Source organism: Triticum dicoccoides, chromosome 2B, assembly GCF_002162155.2.
Source record: "Triticum dicoccoides isolate Atlit2015 ecotype Zavitan chromosome 2B, WEW_v2.0, whole genome shotgun sequence".
Classification (NCBI taxonomy): Eukaryota; Viridiplantae; Streptophyta; class Magnoliopsida; order Poales; family Poaceae; genus Triticum; species Triticum dicoccoides.
The window spans coordinates 620,331,279-620,340,460 of NC_041383.1; positions in this window are offsets into that span (position 1 = coordinate 620,331,279).

A 9,182-nucleotide genomic window follows, 5' to 3' on the forward strand; every position below is an offset into this window, starting at 1 on the left:
CACCGCGCACCGCTGGCTGCACAGCCTCCCGCCACGTGCGTCTGGAAAAGCCCCAGGACGACACGTTGGTGGATGCGCTGGAGCGTGGGTACAGGGTGGTCATTTGCCATGACAAGCGCCTTACCGCGGTTGCTGTCTTGTCGCGCCCGGAAGGTTGTCGCTCACCAGGCCTTGCCGGGACGCGTGGCGCGTCGCGGCAAGTTCCTTGAGATGCCTTGGTTGGCCTTCCCGGCAAGCTCCTCTTGCCGGGGTCTTGTCTCTTGGCTCGAATACTTTGTTCTTGAATGGCTCCAAAGGAGCCACGGAGGATCTTGGCGGTCGCCCAGCAAGCCTTGCCGCAGAGTGCTGCAACTGCCCGTGCACAAGTTCGGGATACTAGGGTACCCCTACTCTAGTGCACCGACACAATGCCACATGAATACAACAATACATCATACACAATATCAACATCCGACTATGAATGACACACAAACAGAAGCTCAAACGACATCCACCCTGCTAGCCCAGGCTGCCGACCTAGAGCCTATCCCCTGATCGAAGAAGAAGCAGAAGAAGAACTCCAAAACAAGAAAAACATCGCTCTCGCATCATGATCATCGCATAAAATGTACCTGCAACTGTTGTTGTAGTAATCTATAAGCCACGAGGACTCGGCAATCCCATTACCATGGGTATCAAGACTAGCAAATCTTAATGGGTAGAGGAAGGGGTAAAGTGGTGAGGTTGCAACAACGACTAAGCATGATATGGTGTCTAACATACGCAAATAAGAGCGAGACGAGAAGCAACGGAACGGTCGTGAAGCTAACAATGATCAAGAAGTGATCCTGAACTCTTACTTAAGTCAAACATAACCCAAAACCATGTTCACTTCCCAGACTCCGCTGAAAAGAGACCCTCACAGCTACACACGCGGTTGGTGCGTTTTAATTTGAATCTGGTGTCAAGTTATCTACAACCGGACATTAACAAATTCCCATCTGCCACATAACCACGGGCACGGCTCTCAAAAGTTTATACCCTGCAAGGGTGTCCCAACTTAGCCCATTATAAGCTCTCACGGTCAACGAAGGATATTCCTTCTCCCAGGAAGACCCAATCAGTCTCGGAATCCCGGTTTACAACACATTTTGACAATGGTAAAACAAAACCAGCAAAGCCGCCTGATGCACCAACAATCCTGATAGGAGCTGCACATATCTCGTTCTCAGGGCAACACCAGATGAGACAGGCTACGAGTAAAACCAGACCTCGAGTTTCCCCGAGGGGGCCCCGCAGGCGGCTCGGTTCGGACCAGCACTTAGAGAAGCACTGGCCCGGGGGGGGGGCTAAAATAAAGATGACCCTCGGGTTGGCCGACCCAAGGGAAGGGTATAGGTGGTGGTGAGGCAAATGGTAAAACCAAGGTTGGGCCTTGCTGGACAAGTTTTATTCAAAGCGAACTGTCAAGGGGGTCCCATAAATCACCCAACCGCGTAAGGAACGCAAAATCCGGGAACATAACACCGGTATGACAGAAACTAGGGCGGCAAGAGTGGAACAAAACACCAGGCATAAGGCCAAGCCTTCCACCCTTTACCAAGTATATAGATGCATTAATAATATAAGAGATATTGTGATATCCCAACATAATCCTGTCCATCATGGAGCAATCTTCAACTTCACTTGCAACTAACAACGCTATAAGAGGGGCTGAGCAAAGAGGTAACATAGCCAAAGAATGGTTTGCTAGGAAGGGTGTAAAGGTTAGAGGCTGACATGGCAATTTGGGAGGCTTGAAGAACAAGTGATAGGTAGCGCAACATAGCGATAGAACGAAGCAACTAGCATAGCAATGATAGTAATGAGATCCAAGGTGACGGTCATCTTGCCTGAAATCCCGCTAGGAAGAAGAACGAGTCCATGAAGAAGATGAATGGATGAAGCCAAACCAAGCGTAGACGAACGAATCCTCACGATCGCAACGAAATAGGAACTATCGAGAAGAAGCACACAACATGGTAAACACACCACACATAGACATGGCATGATGCTCAACCAAGTAAGATGCACAACAAAGCTAGATGAGGTTACTCATGGCAAGAGGTGATGCATACAAGAACAACATATCAAGGCAAGTTTAAATGAGGCCGGAAACAACATATAACTAATCCGGTAAGTCCTCATATGCAAATTTAGAAATTGGTCCAGAACTGAATAAACCTTATGTTCAAATTGTTAAACAAGAAGTTAAGATGCACCAAGATGATCTACACGAGATTCTAGTCAAGTTACATATAAAGTTCAATTAGTTCGGAGCTACGGCCTAGAAGATATGAGCAAAACAAGTTAAACATGGCATTGATGCAAAATGCATACAAACATCAAGAAAACACTCTCAAAACATGGATGCAACATGATAATATGAAACTACATGCAAATCTAAGCAAGTTTCATATAGAGCACACTCAAAACGGAGCAACGGTTCAACACATACACTATAAAAGTTTAAAGGACAAGCTGTCCAAAACAACAACTAGGCATCTAGCAAGCATAAAAACAATATGCTACAACATCTCAATCTGAAAACAAAAGGCATGGGCATTAAGTACAGGTAAAGCATGACAAAACATGAACACTTAGCTATCTCTAAAAATCACTAGAACATGCTCAAAAGGACATGGCAAGATTGCAAATAATAACAGTTTATAGACTCAGCAGAAATAACATCAGGTTGCATTGTTTAGAGCTATCAAATGTCACATCCCTAGTTTTGATATGCCAAGTGCTAGCATCTGGTGTTGCATCATGTTTAAATTCAAGGAATTTGAACTAAGGAAATTAGAAAGCCTCAAAACTTTCTAAAAGAAGGGCAAGAACCCTTTAAATTGCATTCAGAGATTCCAACATTCCCTAAAAATCATTTTGGTAATTTTGGCAAGAGATATATATCAAACCAAAATTCTGGAACATTTTTATGGAATATTTTGGGACATTGAATTTAAATCATATTGTATTTGGATTTGAAGTTATATTCATAATATATAATGATTATAGTTTCAAAAGCCTGTGATATTTTATGTATATGTGGAGAAGTCCATTATGTGACATAAAAATATCCAGGGGAGTTTTGGCACTGTTTTCAATTTGTTTAAATTTGAATTCAGTGGCAAAAGAATTATTAAAAAAAAGAAACATAACAGAAAATATAAAAAAGAGTAGAAGACCTACCTGGCGCCTACCTGTCCAGCCTGGCCGGCCTGCTACTGTGCGGCCCAGCCCACCAGCGCCCCCTTGTCATCTTCCTCCTCTGCCAGGAGGACAAACAGGTGCGTGGCGAGCGCCGACGCTGCCCCGGCCACCTCCTGCTTCCCCGGCCACCTCCTGCTTCCCCGACCCCTCCTAGCAACGCCATGACGACGCCCCGTGTCCCCTCGCTCTTTTCCCTCACCCGCTGCATCCTCTCCCCTCCCCTGGCTCTCTCCCTTGAGCTCATCCGAGCGCAGCCGTCGCCGCCGACCAGCGCTCGCGCGGCCGCAGCCATCCCCAAGCCTCTCCGACATGCCCTCGAGCTCCGCCGGTCCTCCCTCGTCCTCCCCGTCATCTCACGCGACCAGAAGAGCCCGGGCGCGCCGTCCCCGCCCCGTTCTTCCTCCTTCGGCCATGGAGATCGCCGGCGATTTTCCACCGTCACCGAGCCTTCCCCGGGCACGCCGAGGCCACCTATGCACTCGCGGTGAGGCCGTCTTCCTCTTCCCTCTTCTCTCAAGCTCGCGCTCGTCCCCTAGCTTCATATTCCATCGCGGCCGAGAGCTTCTCGCCGCCGGCCATGGCATGGCCGTGGCCACAGCCACCGCAGCTCGTTCCCGAGCCCACCGTCGTGCTCACCACGATCTCAGGAGCCCGTAGCCACCACCAGCTCCTCCTGCCGTGCACCATAGATTCTTCTCCCCTCCCCGCCGAACTCCGGCCACCGCTGCGAGCTCGTTTCCGGCGAGCTCGGTCCACCCCGGCTGCTGCCGCTAGTCATGTTGGATGCGCGCGAGTCCCAGCACCACGTAGAGCCCCTCCGCCGCTCTTTTGGCCACCGGAGGGCGAAACCCGGCGCCCTCCGCCGTCTCTGGCTCCGCCGGCGACGAGCCGCGGGTCAACTCCGGCGAATTGACCCGGGTTTGCCCTAGTTTGACTTCCCCAGAGCCACTGACATGCGGGCCCCGCCGGCTAATTAATTTAGGTTAGTATTAACTAAGCTAGGTTAGTTTAGTTAGACACTGACACTCGGGACCCACCGGTCAGTTTGACCTGGGCCGCACGTTGACCTGCTGATGTCACTAATACGTCATGCTGACGCAGTATTTGTTTCTGGGATTTTAATAAATCAGAAATGATTTATTATTTTCAGAAAATGCCCAAAACTTCTAAAAATCATATAAAATCAACCGTAACTCCAAATGATATAATTTATATATGAAAAATGATCAGAAAAGTCCAATCTATCCATCTGTACCATTTTCATGCATGTGAGAACTACTTATGGCTGCTGTTTAGGACAATTCAATTAAATGACATGTAATAAATCACATATGGAGTTTGAATTTGAATCTTTGATTCAAACCAACTTCATTTAATATGGTTTTAGTTGCATCAGCTCAAATCATAAGCATATTGCCATGTCATGAGCATGCATCATATTGTGCATTGCATTTATTGTGTTTCCTTCTGTGTTGCCGGTATTTGTCCCCTCTCGATAGACGTGATACCGATGATGTGATCGATGACACCGATGAAGAACTATACTATCTTCAGAAGTGCCAGACAAGCAAAACCTCCTTGTTCATTCTGATACAATCCCACTCTCTCGCTCCTGCTCTCTTTTACTGCATTAGGACAACACCGATTCAACTATTACATGCTGCGGTAGTTGAACCCCTTTATCCTCTGCATGACCTGTCATTGCCCACAGTAAATAGATGAAACCCACTAGCATGAGTAGGAGTTGTTTGAGCCCTGATGTGCCTACTCATTCATGCTTGTTTGTCATGCTTGCTACTGCTTAGAGTTGAGTCAGGTCCGATTCATCGGGGATGAATTGGAATGTGGTGAACATGTCCTACTGTTGAGAGCTAAGTGTGTGAACACGATTTGGTAAAGGTAGTGGTGAGAGGCCATGTAGGAGTACATGGTGGGTTGTCTCATTGCAGCCGTCCTCAGGAACTGAGTTTTGTGTTTGTGATCCATGAACAGCTACTACCACACATTGGGATCCTTAATTAACTCTCTCGACTTATTAATCAACTTGATCTCTGTCCAGGAGTTGCAACTAGTTTCTGGTGTTTGTGGGTAGTGTTAGTAGTCTACCAAGTGGCACCCGGTACAGGTGGGCTTGGGACATACTAGGCACAGTGGCACGGTGTACCAAGCGTAGATCCACCCGTCGAGGTGGGCTTGGGAACCCTGCACACATCGTTTGGGGCCGTGAGCGACACCCCGGCCGGATCTCCTTGCGGATGGAACCCGAATAGGTGATAAACCTGGATGAGAGACTTGTGTGGTTAGTCAGGTCGTGGCCGACACCCTCGCTGGGCTTCCGCTTGAAGGTTGCCGAGTACATGTCGTGTAAACGGCGGTAAGTGGTGAGAGCGTGTGTGAAGAAGTACACCCTTGCAAGGTTAATATGATCTATTCGAATAGCCGTGTCCGCGGTAAAGGACTTCTGGGTTGCCTGTACAGTTCATAGACAAGTGAAAGTGGATACTCTAAAATATGCAAGATAAGCGTGAGTGCTATGGATGGCGTTCTCGTAGGGAGACGGGAGTGGATCCATAGTGGTGTATTGATATGGTGAATATGTGGACTCGTGTGCGCCACCTCAAAAGAGTTACTTGCAGTCGTAGTTCAGGATAGCCGCTGAGTCAAAGCTGGCTTGCTGCAGTTAAACCCCACCATCCCTTTGTTGATACTGATGCATATGTAGTTAGTTCTGATGTAAGTCTTGCTGGGTACATTTGTACTCACGTTGCTTAATTTATGTTTTTGCAGAGAGACTTCAGTCTCGCTAGTAGTTCCGCGTGGACTTCGACGTTTAGCTTGTTACCTCAGCTACGATCTTGTGCCCTCGGCAGGATCTGGTAGTTAGTCAGGCTTCTCAGCCTTTTTCATTTGTAGTTGTCTGTACTCAGACATGTTAAGCTTCCGCATGTGCTTTGACTTGTTTGCTCTGAATGTTGGGTCATGAGACCCATGTTTGTAATATCTCGCTCCTCGGAGCCTATTGAATAAATACTTGAGTTGTAGAGTCATGTTGTGATGCCATGTTGTATTTGCACATATCGAGCATATTGTGTGTATGTTATTGAAATGCTTGGTATGTGTGGGATCTGACAATCTAGTTGTTTATCCTTAGTAGCCTATCTTACCGGGAAATGTCTCCTAGTGTTTCCACTGAGCCATGGTAGCTTGCTACTGCTCCGGAACACTTAGGCTGGCCGGCATGTGTCCTTCTTTGTTCCTGTGTCTGTCCCCTCGGGGAAATGTCACGCGATGAATTCCAGAGTCCTGTTAGCCCGCTACAGCCCAGTTCACGGGAGTCCTGCTAGCCCAGTGCTACAGCCTAGATTCACTCGCTGATGACCGACACGTTCGATGCTGGGTCATGGATGCCTATCCCTGTAAGTTTGTGCCACTTTGGGTTTACGACTAGCCATGTCAGCCCGGGCTCCTTTGTCATATGGATGCTAGCGACACTATCATATACGTGTGCCAAAAGGCGCAAACGGTCCCGGGCAAAGGTAAGGCGACACCCGTGGGGATACCGTGCGTGAGGCCGCAAAGTGATATGAGGTGTTACATGCTAGATCGATGTGGCATTGAGTCGGGGTCCTGACAGCTTTGGTATCAGAGCTTGACTGCCTGTAGGATTAGCAAGCCAAACTGGTCGAAGTTGAGTCTAGAAATTCTTTAGTTATATAATGGAATTGATTGTGGGATGGAATGTAAGGATCTTTTTACTCCTTATACCTCATGGCCTTCTGATCTGAGTCAACCTCTTCTCTTCTACGGGGATTAAGAACTAGGCCTTCTCATCTATCTATCAGGATCACGTGTTACTAATCCGTAGACTTTTAGGATTGATGGTTCTAAGCTTGAGTTCAGTTCCTACTATCCTCTATATGTTTATAGTTGATCTCAGAACCTTGATATTATGATGATCGAGTGGTTATGCCACCATTTTTGTAGCATGTCTCCAATCTTTTGAGCATTTACAGCTGTTATGTTGTCCGAGTCATCCCAGGTTTCTAAATAGTCTGAAGCATTTGCAAAATCCCTTCCTCCCGTTCCGATGTCCTTTGGGCCAGATTAACCACACTAAACGGTGAGTTGACGTACTATATTGCCTCGACATATATGTTGGAGCTATTATTACGACCCTAGATGTCTAGAGTATCATCTAGTAATCTAGCCATGTTTTGTGTTCCCAGTGTGATGATTCTGGCCTTTATTCTCAAAAGCATCCCGTGATGCCACTTAGTAGTAGGTATTCTACTCCTTGGGTTTTGAACCCGAGATTCACCCTACTTACCTCGTGTTGATAGTGTTTGCTAGTTCCTTTAGGATATTAGTAACCTTTGCGATAGTCCTCGAGGTCCATGGTATATCGTTCTTCCAAATACCATGAACCATTCTTGGCAGCAGTTCTTTTGAACCGAAAGATCACAATCAGAGTGCTCTTGACGAGTTCTCGATTCTATCTTGTGGCTCTGCCAGTTCTACCTTTCTGCATGGGTTATCCGGAAGAAATATGTTGAACTTCGTTCGACATGCTAAACCATGCATCCACAACTCAGAAAATCGCATGTTCTTTTGAGTTGTCCCCCTTAGTCGTCTTTTGACCCTCGTCTATCAATTGATAGTCAAGAGTATGCGTGCATTCGTTCATCGATGCCTATTATTCTTGTGTTCCGTCAAAGCCATTCTATTTCAGAATGACTAGGAGAAACAAACTCCAATACCTCATCCATATCCAAGATTGGGTCAAAGTAGTTGTGTTCTGCAGATCAAATGCCAATCCAGCTTTTGATTCTGTTCTATCCTGAAGTATTACCCACTTTATGTCAGGAACGTCATGAGAATTGCACCTTCTCTTATGAATTCTTGATGCAGTGATACTCTCGCCATCATCGATCATTCCTCGGTTCCATGTTGTTGCAGCTGGAGTGCCAACAAGTGAATGTGATGTGTGAACTCAACACTCCTTGCAACTTTGTTGCCTGGTAGTTAAAGGACAATAATTTCATTCTTAGCATGTTGGTTATTGAATCATCATTCTAAGATTGATCGTGCTATCTAGTCCATTCTCCTGGTGCACTCCTCGATCGATGAGCTTAGAATTATTTCAAATCTTCGCTCTTTTGATCATATCGTCTTGCCCTGAAAAGCAAGATTGTTCTCGAGCTTAGTAACATATTGGTGGTTCGTGATTTTCCGAATATCTTCTCAGAAGTATTACCAGGTTGTCCCCTGACCCTTATGTTGAGTTCGTGATCAAGTTGGTTTATTCCTATAAACCACCCTTTCTCCAAGAATCCATGTTGGATACCCATGAGCTAGTTGGTTAAGCTAAACAACAACTTGGATAGTTGGAAGATAAAAGCTTGTCCGACTCAGTTCATTCCAAAGGGATATCCTTGTGTGTGTGTGTGTTGAACAAAGATGATATTCTCATTGATTGGTCCTCGTGATTAGTTGTTGGATCTGTTGTCTTGTCAAACTTTGATTTGAGTGTGGGCTATCCTCAAATCAAATTAGAACCAACGATATTCATAATGTTGTCTTACTCGTGGTTGATTCCTCGAGCATACACCATTACATCCTTTGGTCTGACCAATACTATCACATTGTTCACATAACGGTGGAAGTCCAGTGATATGGAAATTCCGATGAGTTGTTGTTGAGCCCATCAGCAACATTTTGTCTCCTCCATGATTTGTTTTGACCATCCAGCTAGTGTTGGAAACTTGTGTAAGCATTTTCTTCATGCCCCGTTCATGAAGTCTATGTTCGAATGTAAGAAGTGACTGTCTCCAGTTCATATGCTTTGGATGCAAGTTGCCACCGTGAATTTGAAAAAGTTAGTTTTGCTTCCTCTGAAATCATCCCAAGTCAGTCATGCACGTGCGAAGTATTCCATGGTCTGATAGACTGAG